The following is a 24292-nucleotide window of genomic DNA, read 5'->3' on the forward strand; positions in this document are numbered from 1 at the left end:
GCGCCGGCAATGCAAGGGACGTTAAAAGTGCATTACCGCTACATCACCCCAGGCTCGTCGACTCTCGCGGACTGGGAACGAAAATAAGAAAAAAAAATGGTGGCTCGATCGAGGAAGCCTGCCGATGTGCGCATGCAGAGTCGTGTTGTGCCCTTTTGCAGTCTCCAGTCATTCTTTCTTGTGACACACACACTCTTTCTCTCTTGTGGCGAGCATTACCGATGTTACAGTCTTCCTTGTTTGTGTGTTTTACACTGTTTTTGCACAAAGCCCGTGCGATGCTAGAATTTGAGACGAAGTATATATATATATATATATATATATATATATATATATATATATATATAGTCGACGCCACGCCTGCTTCGTTGTCGTGAGAGCGCCGTGCGGTAGACAATGCTTGGCGTGCTATGGAGGAGGGAAGGCGCGCGAGGCGTCATTGTTGATCTCGCGAAGCCACCTTGAAAAAAAAAAGAAGAAAAAGAAAACCTGCCGACGCCTTCGCGCTGCCGGACGCGACTACCAAGGGAACCGCAGTCGAAGCGAAAAGTGCGCGCGGCGACCTATGTTGTTCTGTCGCGGCCGCTACGTTCGTATGCCTTCTTTCTTTCTTTCTTTCTTTCTTTCTTTCTTTCTTTCTTTCTTTCTTTCTTTCTTTCTTCGGTAATGTGTCACGCTAAGGTTAGAGTGACCTAGAATTCTTGTACACTCAACTGCGGCGTACGGAAACGCACGTATGTGGTGAAGCGTAAACACCTTAGAGTACAGCTTCTATTGGCGAACGGCTAAAAAGCACATATCTTAATTGTCTGGATCAAGGAGAGGTCGGGCGACCTATATATATATATATATATATATATATATATATATATATATATATATATATATATATATATATATATATATATATATATATATATATATATGATGGAATACGTGTATACTTTGTATTATACTGTACCGTTTATATCATATTACACTACACTCTATGCAATATGCACTGCGTATATGGCACGATGATTGAGGGTGTTTGATTTCTTTTGCAATATTTGCTTTCTCTCCTTTAGAATGCGCATCGTCTGACCCCCTCCGTACAATGCCACTCTCCCTCCGCATTGCTCAAAAGGGAACGAACGCATTTCTATGTGTGCGATGAAATGAGCGAGCATGTAACGCATCATTAGCTAACAAACTTTTGATTGCTTGCGGAACTTGTAATGACGCAAAGAGCAATCAGGGAAGCGCAATCACATAAATTATATTGCCTGAAAGCCCGAGCGAACCTTATAATGTCTTTTCATCGTCGCACAGTCCTTGTCATCGCTCTACGTAACTGTTAGTATCGGTAAGACTAGATCTAGAAAACTCGCGTTCAACATCGAGTTCTTTGCAACGAACTTCTCCAGAATCTGTTTTTGTTTTTTTTGTTGAGAAATAAAAATGATTTGATCTGACATGATCCGTACAGTTACCTAAGGTTGGGCGTCAAACGTTTTCATCACCTCACTTACAAAAATGTTACCAAAGTTGAACATGAACTAGAAATAATACATCTCCCCTTTTGCCTTTCCTTTTCCTGATTTCTGGCGCGCAGATTCCGTGTGTCATCCCCATCACCAGCTGACTTTACCTCCAATGCATGAAAATACAGGGCGAACGCCTCTCCTAGCAATGTACAATTATCGCTCCCTTGCCTATTCTGTATGTGTGGGGTCACAAACACAGCAGTGGTGGCAAGAAAAACGCTGGTGATAAGAAGACGTCAGCATCTATAGGCTTTACTCGCTTGCGCCTTCAAATTTGGTATAGGCCTTCTGTATAGAATGTTTTATTACCTTTATATATGTAAATTCCTTCCATCAAGGCACAGTCGCTACAACAAAGATTACAATTTCACTCAGCGTGCAAGATTCTGCAAGAATTACCCACAATGACAGCGATATGAACTCGGCCGATACTAAATGCAGTAGCATTGTGTCCACTCGGGAGTCACCACAGCGCAGAGCGGCTTATCGTATTGTGATCACAGTAGGTGCGGCATTCGCATCTATTCAGGAGACGAAAACAACGCGTAGCCTTTGTATGTGTATATACTCGCATATAACGCATAGCTTTGTGTGGACACACAAAGCGCCACAGTTTTCTCTGCAATTGCCAGCAGCACGCTAGGGCTGGATCATAGGTATATGCTGAAATATCCATATCGTTCTGCAAGGGCATCCAGGAAGCAGCCACAATATGCCTTTTGTGTTTAGAGAGAGAGAGAGAGTGTGTGTGTGTGTGTGTGTGCGTGCGTGTGTGCGTGCGTGCGTGTGTGTGCGTGTGTGTGTGTGTGTGTGTGTGTGTGTGTGTGTGTGTGTGTGTGTGTGTGTGTGTGTGTGTGTGCGTGCGTGTGTCTGTGTGTGTGTGTGTGTGTCTGACCCTTTCTCCATATTTACCGTGCGATGTTCTGTGATCCGCCGTTGTTGCTTAGTGGCTATGGTATTGGGATGCTATCTACGAGGTCGCGGGATCGACTCCCGGCCACGGCGGCCGCATTTCGATGGAGGCAAAATGCGAAAACACCCGTGCACTTAGATTTAGCTGCACGTTAAAGAACCCTACGTGGTCCAAACTTCTGCGGTCCCCCACTACGGCGTGCCTCATAATCAAATCGTGGCTTTGGCACGTAAACCCCCATAATTTTAGCGATGTGGCTGTATACATTGTAACGATTCATTTTGTTTGACCCAACAAGTATTGGTAAAACGTACAGGCGACAATTTACACCCTGACTACTTTGCAAACAGATATGAGAAGAAAAGAAAGAATATGTAAGGAGGGTCGAGACATAGGTACGATCACAAGAAGCATTCGGCCCATTCATTTAAAGAAAATGACGATTCGAATACTGTCAATAAATTAGTCTACCGATGCACAATTTCCAGCTGTTCCTGTTCATATTCCCTTCATACTCATGCAGCATGCTTAAGCAGGAGTTCTTTTCTTATTCGAAAGGAGGGGGGGGGGGGGGGGGCAACCTAAGGCAACCTTTCTATGCAAGTGAGGGGGGCGGTACCTTTACTAGTACAAATGTGAAGGATGCCCGCTGTTCACCATAGAGACGCGTAAACCCGCAAAAGATAAATGAAATTAGGTGTATCCCACAGATACACCTGCGAGAAACAAGGAACCACATCAAATGGACTCGCGCAGGAAAGAAGCGCAGGAAGAAGCACTGCCAAGAACAAGTAAACAAGCGAAAGTGTAAAATAAAGATTTCTGGCTGCGTTTTTCGAATTATCTCTGGAAGAATTATGGAGAAATGTATATTTGCGGAGCAATCACAGATCTTTTGGATCCCTCATTTACTGCTCCACCAAGTTCAGTGTCAAAACCGACTCGTTTTCTTATATGGGAAGCTGCGTAATGATGCATGGTCACCAGTACCGTACAACCGCGTAGAGCGCAGGACGCTGCGGTTCTAGATGTACTGGGCCCACAGCGGAAGGTTAGAAAAACACCCACATGAGCACAGCAGAGAAGTGGCCCGTGAGGCGGCTCGACCGATAACTGTAGAAGCGTCATTCAAAACACACGAAATTATTCTCCACTTCCAGTGGCGTTTTCTCTACTCCCTTTTTAAGTAAGAAGAAGTTGATCCGTAAATGTTTTCCCAAACAACGGTTAAATTTGTTACTTTTTGCTTTTCCTCCCTGCTGGCTGTTGTCCCGGCTTTCTCCCGCAGTAGATCGCCTAATTTCTCAACTCCTTGCGACCCTTCTTTCCAGTTACGAATTTCGCACGAAAAGTGCTGTACAATGAGCGAAAAACTAGACGAGGCAACGGGTGACATTCATATTGCTTATGGGTCTTAACGATTATTGCAGGGTTTGATGATGGACGCTGCGTCGCATTATATTATTTTCCCCCTTATTTAACCCATATCATGGGTATACGCTTCCGAGGATCTGCCAGCGTCGCGGCGAGCCGTCACTCGAGGAAATAATGAAGCAGTATGAACTGTTAAACGCGACTGGCGTTTTCTCCGGCCGCAATTCGTTCCACTACCATACAGACCAACTGAATCCCTTTTCTCGTCCCTGGATCAGATTTAAAATAAAGGTTGAACTAGCGAAGCAACAGCGATGCGCGCGACCATGGCAATAGGTAGTGACGTGAACGTATCTCTAGTTAACCGTGCGGTGCCGAATCGATGAGAAAACTGGCCTTTACGCCTCAGCTGATTCTGGTAACTACCGCCATCCAACAGGAGTTAAAAAGGCAGCAAAATGTTAACCGCCGGATAGATGTCAAGTCTCAAGATTGATTTGGCGGGTCTTTAAGAATGTGTGTGAGGAGTGATGGCGGAGGTGGTGTTATGCCGCTTAATTTCTAGGGGAGGGAGGGAGGGGTAGACCCCTCTGGGTAACGTGTCTGTACTTAAGAGCAGTAATCAAACTGTGAGGCGGAAAATACGCCACCGTTCTCGCAGAGAAAGCGGGTCCTCGGCGGTACGGATTATGGTAAGAAACGAAGAATGCAAAATGAAATGCATCGGTATCGTAATGCGCTAGGTAAATAGTAAGATGGTCGTATTGTGGTAATAATCCCCCCCCCCCCCATCTTTTTTTTTTTCTACCCTTCTCTCCCCTTCTCCGAGCTCGCAGGTGACGCCAAAAATACCATATTTGTTGCCTGCAGATATTATTGCAGTTGAGTAGGACTTGCTCTTGGCCTATTTAGTACAGGTTCACCTTACAGGAACTTTCGGAAAGGGCAGGGATACTTTCGCGCGTGAGACATACTATAAGCACCTTTATAAAACAAAAAGGGAGGCAAGAAAAAAAAAGACAAAGAAGCGAATTGGAGATACTACATCAGTGTATATAAACACAATGCGTCACATTTTGGCACAGGTGAATATCAAGACAGCCGTTAGGCTTTGAAGCTATGAGTAAATAATGACATTAAGTCGCCATAACTATCCCCCTCCTCATCCTTCGCTTAATAGAGCAGATGCCGCTGTCTGGCGGCAACTGCAGACCAATTCATTTCCTTGTCTCCACATGCTACATATCTTTCATCCCACCCTGTACCCTTCCTATTGTCCCCACTGTGGGGCCAAACCCACGGTGTATCACTCCATATGGGAATGCCCTAACCCTTCAGGTGTTCCTCCTATACCCAACCCTACCCTTTCCTCTTGGGAGTCTGCGCTGCTCAGCACAAGCCAGCAGGAACAGCAACGGCTGATCCAGCGGGCTCGCGAAGTCGCGCATGGCAATGGAGCCTTGGACTGAGGGCCCCACTCATCGAGGAAATTTTCTACTCGCTTTATGAAATAAATGTTTATTCTCTCTCTGTCCTGCGATCCGTAATAATAGGTCGCAGCGGGCGCACGTGGCAAATTTCCGCCATTACACGGAACCACTCGAGCGCGCGATCCGTGAACGCACCGGCGACTAAGAAAGGATGTACTCGATATGTAGGCACCGGAAATGGGGTCCACAGACTCTCCTTGGCATTCGAAATGCACGTATAGCGCCGGTCGATTCGCAAATCTTTTTCTGCGTGCGAACGTGCGCGGTCGGCACCGCATGCATAGCTCACAAAGCCACGCGAGGGGGAGACGGAAAGCATTCTAAAAACAACTCTCCTGGCGCCAACAACAGAAAAGCTCGGCAAGCGCAGGAGGAGGGGAATTAAAGGGGAAGGGGGAGGGCAGGCCACGTAAGCTTTGACGTAACAAGCATCTCAGAGAGAGATCGATATCCGCGAATAAACGTCTAGCAAACCGGAAGTACATGGGCGCGTCTCTCACCCTTAATTTAGTTGCGCGCAGCGTTCTTTGTGCGGAATCGAAGAAAAGTTCGGCGGGGTCGAAGTATCGGCTGATAATAGACAACAGCCCGGCAAGTCCCACATTTGGACGGCCTCGACCGGCTGTATACATACTGTATGGCGGCGAGCTACATATATCCTGAGATCTGAGCAGACTTCAAAAAAGAAATAAAAAAAGAAAGGAAAGTCACCCGCGTTCTCGTCCTAAATGGCCCGAGATTATAACAACCACCACCTCCGCGAACATTAATTTTCCTTGTCTACGCAGAATGTCTAGGTTTACTGAGAAAGTATCTCTAGAATAACTATAAAAAGCCTGGTGACTTACGGTGGTACACATCTTGATCGACACATGGCCTGAGGTTCTAAGAGCGTTTGAGAATCTGTGAACCACCACATACCGAAGGAAGAACACTAAATAACAATTGTATTTAGGCTACCTATTCTTGCTAATATACAAAAGGCAAGTATATAAGAAGGCAACAGTGTGTAGTTGAAGGCTATGCTGACAACCTCATACTACTTAAATTCATTTTCGCACGTGCGTGCTCAGTCTAAAATACTGAAAAACATTGAAAAAACTGTCGCACAATAAGATGCCGCACAATCTGCGGCCACTCCCACGAAGCCGTTCGCGCTTCAACCCTGCACGAATTTACTTCGCTCATCTATTTAAAAAAATCCAGAGAGAACTGCTGGCAAACAATATACGATCTCCATATTCGCTTTCTACACGCTGTCTATGCGTAATACACTGTCCACAGGGAGCGGTCTGTGCGTTTAAGTCCCTTCGTGAACTTTCTATAAGCTGCACTACAACGAATTACAGACCTTTACAGTTATTTTTGATCGACTGACCCTTGCTAAATATATACGTACTGTCTATAAATAAAGAAAAAAAAACTGTGCACAGAAAGGCAATGCAATTTAAAGGTGGCTAAAAGCTGTCGAATTGTCACTCTACAAGGTGGTTGAGGTTTTTCATTGGCCTGCGTCCAGTATACACCAGGTCAACCTGTTATTCTATGGACATTCACGACGGCTTGAAGCAAAATACACCTAAACACACTCTTACCAAACATTATTCTCTACAAATTTGTCTACAAAGCTGATGGAATGTGCAGAAAGAATGCCTATAAACGATTTTGCAAATATACACACTGTCCACGGGCACTCTGCTGGATTTATCGCAGTGCACTTCTAATCAGCCGCTGCTTGCAGGACGCCTACAGGTTATGCATAAACTAAACAAAAAAAAAGATAGAAAAGAAACGTATAGCTAAGCAACGGAGTCTAGGATCTCGAGGACGTCTACACAGAAGGTTGCTGATTATCAAAACATATTTGTAGGGGACCGGCCAATCGCAAAGCATTTCGTTACACGAGTCAATGTTTCTGACGTTCGGACCACCGACTTTCTGACAGCGATTGCCGTTTCCACAGTGCTGCACGCTTTTAGAGCAACGAAGCGCATGCCGTCGACCGATAAGAACGGTAGCAACGCGTTCTGCCTTTGTTGATTACGTCAAGCGTCTTCGGCACTATGTGTGCGTACGATCGCGTACGCGCAATGTTTACATTGCTCGATGTCACGACAACATTGAGAAATGCATACATAGCGCGGCTTCTGTTTTCCGTCATTAACGCGAAGCTCCTATGTATATAGAGAGATGGCGTGATTCCACGCCGTGCTATAGCGTAGCTGCCTCGAAAGGGCAACAATTTTCGGAGCAATCGCCTCCCGCGAGCGACTGAAGAAACGTATAGGGAAAGTCGTAAAATTTCCCGATGCGTTACCTCAGCGTTCGCTAAAGGTAACATGTAAACGTTGGTGGAATAGCGTCGTTTATGTACCCAATACTAGCTTTTGTTGGATTCATTTCGATCGCAAAATATTCGTTGCAGTCCTATCTTTTTAATACTTGTGAAACAGCGGGTCCATGGCCTATAGTTTAGCTTTCAGAACTTGGCCAGAACGTGAGACTGCGAGAAAAATATCCCATCTGACGACGGCGTTAAGCAAGTACCCCATCGGAAATCACGTCGACTACGTGCGCAGTAAATGTGCCGCTCGACTAGTCGTACGGTCGTGTTTGTGCTCTTGTGTTTTGCGGACTTTCCTTCGGGCACAAAAAAAAACAATAGTTATGTAGCGCTTAAAGAGCAACCGAATGCTGGATCGGCAATTTTTCAGAATAGTCTACAATTTTCCCACCCGATACTTCGTTCTGAATACAGTACTTAATGAAGTTGGTTAATGAATGATCACTCATTATGTAATGAGGAGAAATACGAAAGAAATTGTCTGACTTGTTCTAGGCGACGGCAAAACGCGTTACCTTCGTTCTGTTGAGCTAAGCGGCACTTGGACATTTCTTTTTTTTTATTTTGGCTCAAGTTACGTCGGACGCCCTGTGTATGCTGACTATATGTGTACAGAACAGACAGTCTGTAGACAAGGCAAAAGGGTCATCATAACATGCATGTAACAGATAGCGTCAAAACCTACCTATAAGTACAAACAGACCCAATACCAGATACAAAACAGTGCAGTGCCATTATAAGCTACCGAGGAACTTCATCTCTATCCCCGTTAAAGAGGTGTGGCGACTGGGTTAGACAGTGGCGTTGAAAGAGATATGCTACAAGTTCGCTTAACTCACCTGTCATCAATGATGTAATGCTCGGCTAGAGTTACCAGGTTGCCATATTGGGGGCAAGAAAATGATAGCGCCGAGTGCGATTCGAAATGTGCGAGCGCCCGTTGCGATGCCATATATACGGGAATATTTCCGCTCATCAGGCATTCTATATAGTCACCCGTCCGCCGCGCTAACAGTTCAACTTATCCACAGTTTGATGCGGATAAGTCAATCGGTTAATCGTGCTTTCGGTGTTGTTACTTCTCCCGATACTATTCTTGCCGACACGCTTTTCTAACACAAACAAAGCACCAATCAAGCGCTCCGCAGAAGTCATCCTGCGGGCCAAAGTCCTTTCTACCGGAACAGGTGTACGGATTTCCCGCACGTGACGACTCCGGACGACACGCAATCTCGACCTGGCCGTATACCTTCGCGTCGTCGCGGAAAGACGCCATCGTTTCCGACAGAGCTCACCGATGGGTGCACGTCGCAGGATGCGCCTGCAAGGAAGCTTTCCCGCACGCACGCAAGCACGCGCAGGGAAGCGCGCGAAGGCACTGATGGCCGTCGTCGAAGACTGCGGCCAGTTTTGTTATGCGGGTAAACCACTACGCAGGGACAGAAACTGACGACGTCGAAATCGCGCGCACCCAATGTCCTGGCAAGTACAATAAATAAACGCGCGAAATGACGGATACTAACTCGTATACAGGTGGAACGGAGCGTAACTTGTCGACACCGCGTCGTCAGTCAAGAGCTTGAAATGCAGCGCTTCGAAAGTTATCTATAAGATGAGACGAGAACCCGCATATGCGGGAGACCAACTGTCACGCCCGACCGCTTGATAACGGCATTAAAGAATGAAAAAACAAAGAGAGCGCGGCCATTTCTTTTTTTGTGTAAGTAGGATGTTCGTATACAGTTACGAAACGTATTCGCAACATTCGCCGGACAAAGTGCCCCGTGACAACTCTCGGCGAGCTGGTGAACCAGGTGGCGTGCGCTCTACCTGTTTCAACATCGAGCGAAGCGGCACGTGTCATCTCAATAATTTGTTGTCTTTCTTTTTCTTGCGAATTTGCGACGCCGCTGCCGCTGCATTCCGTGCGCGGGCTTGTCGCTTCTAATGACAGCGCGCGCATGCAGTGTTGGTCGGTGCCCCACGCTCCTTTCGTCCACGTTCATTTCGTCCCCTCCTCGAGCGTACGCTCGCAATATCGTGGCGTGGCTGAGAATAAATGTGAAAGCCACGACGAAAGCCACGACGGCCGGTTTTCCTCGTCTCCATCGAGCGATGCGTGGGCATTGCGTCAGTGCAGTTTTCAATTAGGCGCTTCACGCAGTTCGTCTCGAGACTTCGATGCAGAAATTCACCGAGCACGTCCGCTTTGCTCTCTCGACGAGGAACCGAGAGAGAACGAAAACAGGGCGGACACCTAACCCAACTTAACGTCGCGCGCGCTGTACACAGGGTGTTTCAGCGAACGCTTTCGAACAAAATTTTTAAGATTGCCTACGACAGATAGCAGAATTCTAGTCCATGAGCCGGTCTACTCGAAGACGCGGACATTACTCGAACAAAAAAAAAATGAAATGCATCATCGACTAATTAGCAAGAACTCACTAATTAAGTTCTTACCTAATCACCTTAAGGCACATATTACAATTTACAAATTCTAGAGGGTGAGTCTGCAAGGCACGTCCACTTGAAAAGAATCCTGTGGATGACACTATTTACGCATTCTACGAGATATGCGCCGTCAAGCTTGCGGTAAAAATGCACTGTCGTTCCGCTTATTTTCTTAACAAAACGTCGTTTTATGCCCTGAGCCACAAAAGTAACTGGAACGCCAATGCATTTCTCCGCAAAGTCCGTGAATTAATATTTCGAAACCAGTGCGATGCTGAGCATTCGTTCCAAGTGAATCCACCTTGGGAAATCGCCGGCTAGAATTTGTGAGTTGCAATATGAGCCGTAAGATAACTAGGTAAACACTCGATTAGTGAGTTTTTGTTTATTAGTCGATCATGCATTTCAATTTATTTGTACAAGTAATATCCGCCTCTTCGAATAGACGAGCTCATGGTCTAGAATTGTGCTATCTACCACCGGGAACATTTTAAAAATTTGAAAGTGTTCGCTGAAACACCGGTATAACATCGACGTTCGGGAGTTTGCCTCATTGAGTAGGCATCGTTTTATTTACTTATTCATTTGCTTGTTTGTTTGTTTGTTTGTTTGTTTGTTTGTTTGTCTGCTTGTTTGTTTTAGATAAGTTGCGCGTTTTACGTGCAGCTTTGTCAACCACGAGCTGCAATGTTCCAGCTTTTCATTCTGCGTGAGAGAGGGGAAGAAAATATGCAGATGCCACGCACTGTGCCAATCGATGTAAGCGGATCTATCTGTACTGATTGCGCTCATTGACGATATTTGGCGGTGATGTCGATGGCATACGACAGTCATGATGTGATGTTAAATGTTGCCTTGTTTGGAGCAGTTGCGTTTGCCCACGTAGCGCACAGAAGACAGAGAGACGCGTCATTCGTTGATGCCCTCCTTTACTGAAGAGAGCCCAATTATTATTGTTTTGAAAACACATATACATATTAAAGGAGAGGGAAAGCGAGGAGCAGGTTGGAAACTGTCACCGGAAGGAGCGCAACGCCTGCCTACTCTTCAGAAAGGAGGAGACAGAAACATAAGAAAGGAAGATAGGAAGGAAGGGAGGAAAGAGGAAAGAAAGAGCAAGATGAGAAATGTCAAACGTGACTTCGTCAAAACGTGACTGCGTTATAAATAAATTTTAAGAAATACTGTATTAAAATTGCCAGACGACAAGATCCGAATATAAGACCTCTATCACAGATTGATTGATTGATTGATTGATTGATTGATTGATTGATTGATTGATTGATTGATTGATTGATTGATTGAAAACTTTATCATTCCATCGAGCTAAGGTGCCCACTTTTTCACCTACAGGCAGGTAGCGGGGGAGGACGAAACAGTCCCCGCGCGTCGAGGACAGTGAGTCTTCACGGCCTCAACGGCGAGGCGAATTGCCCGACGCTGGTCCTCTTCAGCCACGCTCTGGAGCAAGGCCTCCTCTAGCAGAGAAGTCCGATATGGAAACTATTACGTCACGGACGCATGCACAAGTGAAACCGCTGCAAATACCAGCGATCATGCGTGTTCGTAGAGTTTTATTTTCTTCTGCATTTAGGAAAGTATTGCACTGGCCTTTGGGTCAGTGAAATCAGATAAAGCGTAATAAAAAAAAACAGAAGAAATCCTCATGGCACAAGCACGAATATAAGACATATCCATGTACTCCCATTCCTTTGGCGGCTGAACTATCGCAGCACCACAGTTCCCTCCAGTAAGTATTGTGGCAAGCTCTATGACGGTTCCAAGGTGTCAGGCGCACACACAGCATGCAGACACGCAAAGATTTTGATGCGAAAGCGCGAAATGGCCGACTGAGCAAAAAATGCGGCATCTGTCGTCTGTCGCAGCAAAACGGCATTTAAACTCGCATTTCCACTGGCTGCAACGCCGCGTCAGTAGCTGCGTCCTTAAGGAGAAGCGAGCGCTAAAGGGGACACGAGCGGACAGATAGCCAGGCGTTGCGCGAGGACCAGGTGTTCCGTGAGTGGAGAGGGCATCGGCGCGACGCCACGTCACCCTCGCTCTCGCCGTCGGCATGAGCGCTCTTTGACGGAGCATAGCTAACGCCCCCTAGATAGCAGGCCTGCGTACTCTGATTTATTACGTCATGTTACTTGGACCAAAATTTCCTCTGTGAAACCCAGCGTGACGAAAGCGGCGACGTCGAAATCGCCGCAGCCTACTCGAGAGCATCCGCATTAGATTCTATGGCAGTCGGGCAAGGTAGCATGACGTCATGGATTGAAGTGCACAGGCCTTCCGCTATCTAGGAGCCGCTGGCAGAGGGGACGAAAGGGAACACCTGCTTCCTCGCGCGTCAGGTGTTGCATGAGGGGAGAGGTCATAACCGCGATGCGTCGCCCGACGGACATCCCCACGTCGGTGGCATGCGGCGTTGGCACAGCAGGCCGCCACCGTTCGCTGGTTCGGGCACCACGTACCGTTATGGTGCATAACTCGCAGCGCAAAACCCGAATGACCGTTCAGCGCCGTTCAATTGGGCATTAATGCTTTCGCATTCACAACTCATAAGAAATGCTTGGGTATCCACGGATTGTTTTAGTTAATACAATTCACTTTTCGTATACAGCTAACAAAAAAGAACATAAAGTAGGAGAGCGAATAACAAGCAGGGAACTCGTAAACACATATGAATACATGGTTTATACGGAGAACATCACAAAAGTAAGTTTACAGAATCGGCAATAACAAGAAATTCAACAGCTGTTCGGAAATCAGGATTTCGACTGCTTCGTAAGAACAGCTTCGCGCACAACAAATTCCTTCCGGGAGGCTCCCATTCAGTCCGCGTCGCACGAAGGTCGATGAGCGGCGCACGATGGAGGAGCCTTTCTTTTGGTTCTCTTTTCTAGTTTGTCGAAGCGGTCCGTAGCGTTCACTGCATTGCCCAGTGTTGTTGAGGTGAAGTACACACTACAGCGGCGCCCGACAGCACACATGAAGACAGGAGAGGGGTTTCAGGTTTCTTCCTCTCTACTCCAGCGAATCGATTGTTGCTATAGTGCGCACTTCACGCCAGACGTTTCTCGTTCTTTCACTTTGTTTCTAAGCTAGATTTTTTTTTCTTATTTCGATTTACCGCGTCTTCTCAATTGTGCTTCCATTCCGCAACCTTTCTTTTTTTTTCTTTCTGCACTCTCTTTGTGGATGTCGCTTAGCTAACGGTAGCCGAGGAATGCTTTTGCAATTCTTAATCCCGTTAACTACTTAGCCACAGCCACCGTAGTCACGGCAGGTAGAACTTCATTTTCGGGCAGTACAATCAATGCAGAGGGCTCCTCTACTTCGAGGCCACCTTTGAGAGAGCTCACTATGCCATAGTAGGTGTAATTTATCCAACCCAAACTGGTGTTCATAGGGAGGTGTAAAGCCAACAAACGTACAATACGTTGCAAAAAAAAAAAATCACGCTTGCTCGGCTGTGCAATCGATATCCACCCCTCCCCAATTAACGCCAGTACAACGAAATCACCTGTACAGCGAAGGATTCCATTATGTCGCAGCCGAACTGCTATCGCACAAATGTGTGGTAAGCGCCTCTACGGCGAAGACCACTGCGAAGAAGTTGCCTACACAAAGAAAGTATTTTAGGCGTCCCCGATGGCCAACTTGTTGCTTTGCAGCGGTTGCACATAGTGGTGCCGCCACTGGCCTCGTCAGCCGCACAAGGGCTGCGGTCAGCGACTGCACTAACGACGCGCTCGACGAGTGTAATGGTCCTGTGCGCAGGCGCGTGATGGCTCAAATCACATGCCGCCTGTTGCGGCACACCAGCGGGTGTGACGGATGACGAATGCGTAGCGGGCCTCAGGGCTGAGGTCGACGAGATTTGTTCGTAAATGACGACCGACGTTGTCGTCACGTGCAAGTGACGGTCGAGAACACAGTAGCAGAACTGTGAAAGCCGAAACTAATGCCATCTTCGACTGGTCGTTTCTGAGCGCTCTCGCGAGCGACGCTGTCTTCGGCTGGTTGAAAGAGGGTGCCCGCCCTGCGTTCGGCTGGTTCTTCTCGATTGCTCTCCTCCGTCTTGGAGCGCTCTGAGGCGCTCCGAGCCCTGTCGTCGGAGCAGTCGTCGAAATTGAAACGTCATCGCAGAGCCGCGTCGCTGCTGTTGGCGACGGCCCACCGTAACCTAGGCTAAAGCCCCTACATCCACGCGCCACCGCCGACCAAGCTAAGTACCGCCAACCTACCCTCCTCCTTCACGCTCCTCTCCCACTCACCCCCTCAGCTTCCGGCGTCAAGCGGAACTTACGTAGCTTCAGCTTCCTGTTCCGAGTGCAAGTGACGCTATGTTTTTAGCGTTGTTTACTTTCGCGTCTACGGAGAGGCTTTAATTGCACCAGCTGCGGTTGAAACTGTTAATGCGATTCCATCCAAGAACCGCCGCCTATTGTAATCGGCGATCTGGTCGTGTTCGCTGCTTCGCGTCAACCTGCGACGGGTTGTGCCTCGAGAGACAACGTACAGTGGAATGCAGTGCCTGGGTGCTTGGAGACCGCTCCCGTTTTTCGTGCATTTGGAAAACAGCGACCGCAAACTACTACTTCAGCGGAATACAACAGCTTGTCCCCTTTGAATTCTTGTTTTGAAGCATACATCCCCTTCAGCCAGCACGTATGGAGGGACTTTAGTGAAGGAGTTCGCGACGCCAATTTGTACGGCAGACGCATAGAGTTTATGCTGTTGATTCTGAGGTTGATCTTGTCTCGTACGGCAGATCGAAGGTAACGAACGTCCCAAGTGCGTGCACTGCGTGAAGAACTGCAATGACGTGAAGCTATGAAATATAACAAGTTCAAATTTGCGTGGAAGGCATTCAGTGACATGGTGAAAGCAAGTGTGCTTTTCTTGTGCGATATGCGCGGAGGTGTGCAGTGAATTGGTGCGTGCGCGCGTGTTGTAACGCGTGCAAAGGTGTACGGCGAATTGTGTTAGTGTTGTGACGCGAGCAGATGTGTACGGCGAATTATGTTCATGTGTTGTGCCCCAGCTCATGGCTTTCCGCACTTTGTCAGAGAAAGGGGACGACAGGCAAAGCGTGCGGGCGCAGCGTACGCAAATAAGCACGTAGATTTATTTATTTATTATTTATTTATACAATACTGCAGGCCTCATTGAGGCCCAGGCAGGAGGGGCATACAAAATACAGAATAATTGCATTTGCAGACGTAAGAACAAAAGGACCAAATTAGTGTGCGCAATAGCAATGGAGTCCACCAGCTGCGAGAACCAAATGGGTAAAAAGAACACTCGGTCTTGTAACCAAACAATTCCCAAAACAAAAGTGAAGAATAAATGTACAAATGAACCGTCAGTACAATTTTAAGCAATGAGAAGGAATGCAACACAAAGATCAATTTCAGTTATTACTATGAAATCAGTAGTTCAAACGGTCAATGGAATCAGTACTGTTTAGTAGCGACTGAGGTAAATTATTCCAATCGGTTATAGTGCGTGGGAAAAAAGAATATTTAAAAATGTTAGTTCTGGCATTATAGGGAGTTAGAGAGTCAGCATGACGATGACGTGTTCGGCGTGCTGTCATTGGCGTTACATAAGGCTCAGGAGTGAGGGCGAGGAGATTATTTTTAAGAAGAAAAAGAAATTTCAGCCGTTGTATTTTTCTTCGTATTTCCAATGTCTGAATGCCATGTTGTCTCATTATTGCTGTCGGGGAATCAGTCATACGGTATTTCGAAAAAATAAATCTGATTGCTTTACGCTGTACTCTTTCTAGTGCTTCAATGTTCGTTTTCGTGTAAGGGTCCCACACTATGCAGGCATACTCCAGTTTTGGCCTTATTATTGATGTGTAGGCTAAAAGTTTAGTTTCAGCGGGAGCTTGTTTTAGTTTATGACGTAGAAGACAGAGTTTACGAAAGGCTGAGTCACATACGTTAGAAATATGAATGTTCCAGTGCAGGTTATGAGTTATTGTGACGCCAAGATATTTGTATTCCCTAACCTCGGTTAATGGTTCAGATCCGAGAGCGTAAGGAAAAGATAGGCTATTTATTTTTTTAGTTATCTTCATGTAAACTGTTTTGTTAGCATTTACCTCCATGTTCCAACGATTGCACCAAGAAAGAAGGTTTTGAAGATTATTGTTCAGGGTTATCTGATCATCGTGATGCACACGAATGACGCTTGGTGGAATGGCTAGAGCGAGCTACTCAAATTAGCACCGGTTGCTAAATACGGGCGTCTCACCATCGTCTGCAATCACAGTGGAAATTCTCGCGGCGCAACTCCAGGAAGCGTAAACGCCGGAACCGGAAACGCCGGAAGCGGAAATGCCGGAACCGGATTTGGTGTGAGGGGAAAAGGCGGTTGGCGGTACTTAAGAGAGCGGCGGTGGCGCGCGGATGGAGGGGCTTTAACCTAGGCAACCTGGGCCACTGCGACGAACGCAGGCCCCGTACACTCTCAAGTTCAACTAATGGCCACAGAGGGCGAAAAAATCGACCGCGCGCCGCTGCTAACAAAGCCGACCTAGTAGCATCACCTCGGGATTCGTTCGTTAGTTCCAACATTTCCCGGTAGAGGCGTCGTAATAAGCGCAATTTTATCTTACAAACTTTCTCTTACAATTACCGAAGCATTTTCTTTTACATAAAAACAGGGCAAAATTATCATTGCTAATTAGATATTGTACTCTTTGTTAGTAAGTTTATTGTTTCTTCGCCATTATGAACGCAAATAGCGTTCAGCATCATCGATCTTTCACGTGACCTCTGGCCTGGATTTAAAATTTTTACCGGTATTTCCGAGTGCACGGCGGCACGGATTCATTCGTTCGTACACTCAAGACTGGTTGCTTCTTTGTTTCTAAAACTAGTTTCTTGCGCTTCTATGTAACTTGGGGTGAAGTTACGTGTTTGCAAGCGGACATGTAAGCCCGGCAGTTGGGTTTCGGTCGTGAGCCATTCGGAACAGGTCTGCATCGAAACGGGAGCTGGATTTTGCTGCGGCTGACAACGGCAATAACGGTGAGTCGTTTAACACTGCTGCTTCAATCGTTATATAATATCTGTCTCATTACCTTCCAGGCGGGCACAAGTTAACGAACTAGATCCTGCATTACATATGGGCAGTGAGGATCTCAGTTGCTGTTTCCTAAATAAACCTTTACTTGCGAGGCTGTCGTTTGGTTTACACACACAACCAGGAAAGAAAGAGCGATATCGGAACGCGCGTCTCATTTTTCATGTTATTGTAGCCGTGGTTGTAGGTGACTGAGTAGCCTTATCAATATACAGATTAAACATTTTTTCGAGTCGGCCGGCAACGTCTTTCGTCCACAAAACCGAATAATCCTTTGGTAAAATGAAGTGAAAGTACAGAATTTAATGTATTAAACAGTTGCAAGCATGATACCCATATTTCGTACTTGTTGGTTCCAAATGTTCTTGCTGTTCAGATTGGTTTACCGTAGGGCATTTATTTTTGCAGTAGTGAAGCGGTGCATCACGTTCGTGGAGAAAAATAATGCATCAGTTCTAATAGCTTCATGACTTTCATGCATTTGCTTGAGTAACTAGCAGTGTGATCACTTCTAGAGCATAAATGAACCCACAAATGTTCTCATTTGTGATCTTAATAGTACTTGCGCTGTTGACATGCATTGTAGTTAGGCAGACATCAATTTTATGGGCAATAGCAATATTTATTTAACATGCTGCTTAAGCACCCTAGAATAGGCAGTGTACATTTGCATGTGTTCCGTAGTCGCAAATCATTACAACATATATGTCACACCTTTTTGCATTTCATATTGCAAAACTTTGCTTTTTCAATTTCTGATTCAGTCAAAATTTCTGTTCCAGACATGCAGTAATGAGGACGGCACCAGTATAAAGCAACACACTCCACGCACTAAACAGAAGCTGCTGCCTGCTACGACAAGGTCATTGTGTGGACATTGGCTACTACTACAAGGTAAACAACATATGGTTCAGAAATAAATATGTTTGATCTATGCTGTATTGGCTTGCCGTTTGCAGCAGATATGAATGTTTGTTCATATATATGGTTCAGTATAATTGGTTCGAACATATAAAACCCACATAAATTTGGCTAATCTGTGCTATATCTCACGTGTCACCGTTTTGCCCCAACAGAGTCTATGCCAAGCACATCTTGGTCATCACAGGAGCTCCTATCTGCACCAACAGGAAGGGGCTGGAGCCGAATTTGCAAGGCTTTTACACCAAGAACAAAGAAGCATATGCACAAGAATATGGATGAGATATCAAGTCTGCAAAGGACTGTGTTAAGACTGCAAAGAGCTTCAGCCACCATTCCACCAGCACGGACATTTGGCTGAGTCATCCAAGTAACTCAAAAAGGACTTTCTAGAAATTCTTCGTCTTCAGATGCACCTGCAACATCTGACCAAGCACGGACGACGCTGGCCAAAAGATTGAGTTTCATCAGTTCGTCCTTAATCAGCTTCCAAGCCATGTTAATTCCGTTTGTGCGAAGTGTAATTTTTCTTCTATAAATGCAAGCTTTCTCATTGCCCATTTTTGTTAGAGGTTATTCATCCTCATCCAAATATAAAGGTCAACCTTTATATTTGGATATTTCGCTGATACTTAATACCAGTCACTGTCTAGCAGCCTAACATATCTGTAGCAGTATCTTCTAGTGTATGTTGTCATGCGCAATTACTCTCCTGAAATAGCTGATGCAGCATCGGCATGCGTCTTGCATTAACCTATGCACATGTGCTATGCACCATTTTACTTTTCTTGGTGTTTTTAGCCTTCAATGCTTGCAGAGCAGAGTGGCTTCTCTCTTGAATGCAAGCTTTCTCATTTTCCATATTCCTAGTCTCGTTGATGATTGCTCCTCTTCCTTGATAGCCTGGGTCTTTGTGCAAGCTACAGTGAAGTGATTGATTGCAGAATCTGGTTTTGCTGCCACACTTGGTTGTGGTAACTGTGTTACAGATGTGGGGGCCTGGTCAGTTGCATTGGTAAGCAGTCCCTCGAGGTAAGCATTTGCTCCTGCAGTCCGCAAAGCGACATAGACTCCCAGTATACACACACCATAACTGGTGCGCCCCGTTCGTTCTGGCCTGCTGCAGCCATGGGCAAATTGTGCTTGTGGCCTACCTCGGCCATGATTTGCTCAAAACGGAGACCAGCATATGTGCTTACATGGTTCGAAGTGTATGAAGTTGATAGCCGTATGGGTGGAAAGGCCCGCAAGAATGGCTGCCGAAGGTGATGCCCACAAAAGCGACTTGTCCACATTGCGACAAAGTGGGACACAAAGTGTGAGCCACACATAGCGGCCCCCGAAAGAAAATAAATGTGCAGGTTGGAAAGGAGTTAACGCTAAAATGCCGGGTAGTCCATGTCGCTGTGTTGGTTGCGGCAGCAGATGCCTGCGTCACCTGATTGCTTCGCAATGGAAGTTGCTCATCTTCAACGGCAACTGTTGGTTCAAACAGGTGCAAGGCTCTGTCCAATCTGTTTGTACCGCAGGTTGTCGCTCGTTACCAGACCACCACATGTGACAAAGGCAAGCATTATGCCTGTAAGATGGTTCGTAGCCAATGTATAATGTATTGTCAACCTCAAGCGGTGACTGATTGCCGTTTAATTTTGCTGTTATGTCACTTGGTTACGGTCGCAGTTTTATGTTTTTCGAATATTGCTGCCTGGTCGGTTGCACTGGGAAGCAGCCTCTCGAAGTAAGAATTTGATCCTGCAGTCTGCACAGCGACATAGACTCCCAATTTACGCACACCGTGATTCGTGCTCCCCGTTCACCCTTTCCTGCTGCAGCCATGGGCAAATTGTGCCTCTGGCCTTTCTCGGCCGCGATTAGGCATGAACGGAGACCAGCATAAGTGCTTACATGGTCGGACGTGTATGAGGTTGGGTGGAAAGGCCCGCAAAAGTGGCCGATGAAGGTGATGCCCACGAAAGCGACTTGTCCATATTGAGACAATGTGGGACACCAAGTGTGAGCCACACATTAGCGGCCTCCAAAAGAAAAGAAACATGCAGGCTGGAAAGGAGTCAATGCTAAAATGATGGGTAGTCCATGTCGCTGTGTAGGCTGCGGCAGCAGATGCCTGCGTCACCCGACTGCTTTGCACTGCAAGTTGCTCATCTTTAACAGCGACTGTCGCCGCAAACAGGTGGGACACTCTGTCCAATCTGTTTCTGCTGCTGGTTGTTGCTCGTTAGTAGACCACCACGTGCGACGAAGTCGGGCACTACGCCTGTAGGTAGGCAGCTCAATGTACCCTAAGAGACCCGTGTATGTGAATGCTCACTGTTGCCATATGGTTCGTCGCCAATGTATGATGTATTGTCTGAACCTCATGCGGTGACTGATTGCTGTTTAATTTTGCTGTTATGTCACTTGATTATGGTCGCAGTGTTATATTTTTCGAATATTGCGGCCTGATCGGTTGAACTGGGAAGCAGCCTCTCGAAGTAAGAATTTGATCCTGCAGTCTGCACAGTGACATAGACTCCCAATTTACGCACACCGTGATTCGTGCTCCCCGTTCACCCTTTCCTGCTGCAGCCATGGGCAAATTGTGCCTCTGGCCTTTCTCGGCCGCGATTAGGCATGAACGGAGACCAGCATAAGTGCTTACATGGTCGGACCTGTATGAAGTTGGGTGGAAAGGCCCGCAAAAGTGGCTGATGAAGGTGATGCCCACGAAAGCGACTTGTCCATATTGAGACAATGGGGGACACCAAGTGTGAGCCACACATTAGCGGCCTCCAAAAGAAAGAAACATGCAGGCTGGAAAGGTGTCAATGCTAAAATGATGGGTAGTCCATGTCACTGTGTAGGCTGCGGCAGCAGATGCCTGCGTCACCCGACTGCTTTGCACTGCAAATTGCTCATCTTTAACAGCGACTGTCGCCGCAAACAGGTGGGACACTCTGTCCAATCTGTTTCTGCTGCTGGTTGTTGCTCGTTAGTAGACCACCACGTGCGACGAAGTCGGGCACTACGCCTGTAGGTAGGCAGCTCAATGTACCCTAAGAGACCCGTGTATGTGAATGCTCACTGTTGCCATATAGTTCGTCGCCAATGTATAACGTATTGTCTGAACCTCATGCGGTGACTGATTGCTGTTTAATTTTGCTGTTATGTCACTTGGTTATGGTCGCACTGTTATGTTTTTAGAATATTGCGGCCTGGTCGGTTGCACTGGGAAGCAGTTTCTCGAAGTAAGCATTCGCTCCTGCAGCCTGCACAGCGACATAGACTCCCAATTTTCATGCACCGTGATTCGTGCTCCCCGTTCGCGCTTTCCTGCTGCAGCAATGGGCATATTGTGCCTCTGGCCTTTCTCGGCCGCGATTAGGCATGAACGGAGACCAGCATACGTGCTTACAGAGTCCGATGCGTATGAAGTTGATAGCTACATGGGTGGAAAGGCCCGCAAAAGTAGCTGATGGAGGCGATGCCCACGAAAGCGACTTGTCCATAGCGAGACAATGTGAGACACCAAGTGTGAGCCACACATTAGCGGCCCCCGAAAGAAAAGAAACGTGCAGGTTGGAAAGGAGTGAACGGCTAAAATCTGGGGTAGCCCATGTCGCTGTGTAGGCTGCGGCAGCAGATGCCTGCGTCTCCCGATTGCTTCGCAATGCAATTTGGGCATTTTTAACGGCGACTGTCGCTGCAAATAAGTGGCACACTCTGTCCAATATGTTTCCGCTGCTGGTTCTTGCTCGTTAACCTGACCACCACGTGCGACGACGACGGTGAGCCGTTTACGAGCTCGCGTCAATGATTCCAGCGTATCTCGACATGCAAATTTTATTTCTGCTATTGCACGAGGATGTACACTGCTTGTCTTCTGCCAATAAAGTCGCGCGTTCTGTTCACTCACTTGTGGCTTGTTTGTATGGGCGTCAGTAGAGGCTCTTGGCAATTAGAACGCACCAGCTAAGCGGCAGCGAAGGCATTGAGGCATGCCGCATAGCCTGCAGGGCAAGCACGGCACGTACCAGCGTACGCGACCGGCAAAAAACGGCCATATTGAATTTTGCGCTAAAAAAAAAAAGTTTGCACTTCCGCTTCCGGATTGAGCAACGTCATCTGGCGTCCCCGAAAGTTAGTTCCATGCGCTGCCGCTGCTTATTTTCGAACCACTGCCAAAGGTACAGTTTCCCTTCTCTAAAGTTGTTCTTTATTCTATGACGAACGCTCGTCCCGCCGGCGCGTCCGCCGGTTTTCGCGGCAGCGCCGGGAGCTTTCGATAAGCGAAACATCGGACGTTGGTAGCAGTCACGTGGTTTAGCATCTGCCATTGCCTCCTGCGAGAGCGAGTCGCACGTTCGGCTTGCGCGCTCGTCCTCTACCTCTGAGCTCGGGGAACGCCGGATCTGCCCGACTCTGCTTCGGGGGATGGAAGCGACCAGTCGAAGAAACCATAAGCCTTTATTGGGCGAACCTGTGCCCAGAGAAACAGGCTATATTCGCTCAAAGCACAACGACCGCGGCGAACACAGTCGGCGATCGTCGAAAATCAGATCGGTGGGTCAAGCGCGTCTGCTTTTGTACATGAGTCATCGAGTGTTCCGAGTAATCGCTGGTGCCCGCGTGTCTTCCAGAAAGCGCTACACATTTCACGCCGCGCACACAATCAGATTACACAGGACTCGGTGACAACGGACAGAACCATTGATAACATTCCGGAAACTTCCGATACATGCGGGCGCGTCTCGCGCTGAGCGATAACATTTCTTAGACGGTCAAAAGCGGTCAGCCGAAAAAGATAAACAAGTACACGTGTCAATATTGTCGAAGCCGTCAATGAAGAAAAGGGCGCGCAAATTGACGAAGGCGTCGCTAAGACCCCTGCAAATGGAGACATTAGAGGAGAAATGCGTAGCGGATAAACGCACTGGCGTTCCAGTTACATTTTTTTGCTTGCTTCAATGCATAACACGACGTTCTGTTAAGGCATTAAGTGGAACGCCAATGAATTTCTTCGCAAAGTTCGGGAATAAATATCTCGAAACTGGTGTCATCCTGTGCATTCGTAATAAGTGGATGCCACTTGCGAACTCCCCGGCTAGAATTTGTAAATTGCAATATGGGCCATATAGTAATTAGCTTAAAAACTAATTTGTTAATTTTTTAAATTAGTCGATTCTCCATTTCAATTTTTTTTAGCACGTAATGTACGCCTCTTCGAATAGACTAGTTCGTAAACATAAATTGTGCTGCCTGCCACAGGCACCCTTTAAACATTTTTGAAAGCGTTCCCCGAAAACCCTGTAATACACAGTCAACAATGAAGGGAATAACTCGGAAGTGCGAGTATGTTTCATTTTCTTGCTTTTTTTTCCCAATGCTTCAGAACTAATTGTTCCGAGAAAACTTATCGCAACACCGAAATGGCCAGCAGGCAACATCGTTGCACCGCCCGCGGATTTAGAATTTAATCACCCGAACGCTGCGACGCGCCAATACGAGAAGCTGTACGCAAGAGCTTAGCGCAAAACTTAAGCCGCGCCTGCATTCCAGGAGTTTCAGATCGCGATAGAAACGCTACGAATGAATTTAACGTTCTGAAACTGCAAATTGAAGTCACGAGGTACGCCGTAATGAGGAGCAGGGGATTAATTTTAACCACTTGGGGCTCTTTTACAATCGTCCAAAGCATGGTGCACGACTGCCTCGATCGCCCCCTCCCCCCCCCCCCCCCGCACACGCCCAGCTACGCACTGCCATAGTAATTTAAATGACGCGGCGAGTGAAAAAAAAAAATCTGTCCGGTGTTTGCTGGTGGCGCACCCCACAAAATCGCAGGGCACTGAATAAAGTTATTTGAATGAATGAATGGTGTTTCAGCGAGCAAGTGAGGGCGAGCAAATGAACGGGGATGAGTGACTGATTTGTCGGCGAACTGTCTCGTTTGTTTGGGTCGAACGCTCGGATTGAACGCCGACTGATACGCTCGCTAATACATGCCATCGCCTTTTTATAAAGGCCAGAGGGAAGACAGAGGATGGCTTTCGGCAACGCGAAATCCACTCGGCCGTTCCTACTTTAGAGTGAATGCAGCGGAGGAACATAAAGAAAACAGAAAGCAGGCGCGCATTCTTCATTAAAAAAAGTGAAGCTGGGCGTT

The 24292-nt window shown here is 47.0% G+C and overlaps 1 protein-coding gene and 1 long non-coding RNA gene across 3 annotated transcripts in view; one reads left to right on the forward strand and one right to left on the reverse strand.

The window, feature by feature from the left end:
- LOC135897381 (Na(+)/dicarboxylate cotransporter 3-like) overlaps positions 1-24292 on the reverse strand; it is a 131018-nt gene that overhangs the window by 77807 nt on the left and 28919 nt on the right. The gene's annotated exons all lie outside the window — the stretch shown is intronic.
- On the forward strand, positions 16952-18828 carry LOC135897403 (uncharacterized). The gene is made up of 3 exons (XR_010563034.2): positions 16952-17153; positions 17991-18102; positions 18285-18828. It is a non-coding gene; the product is annotated as an uncharacterized lncRNA (long non-coding RNA).

Source organism: Dermacentor albipictus, chromosome 2, assembly GCF_038994185.2.
Source record: "Dermacentor albipictus isolate Rhodes 1998 colony chromosome 2, USDA_Dalb.pri_finalv2, whole genome shotgun sequence".
In the NCBI taxonomy this organism is placed as follows: domain Eukaryota; kingdom Metazoa; phylum Arthropoda; class Arachnida; order Ixodida; family Ixodidae; genus Dermacentor; species Dermacentor albipictus.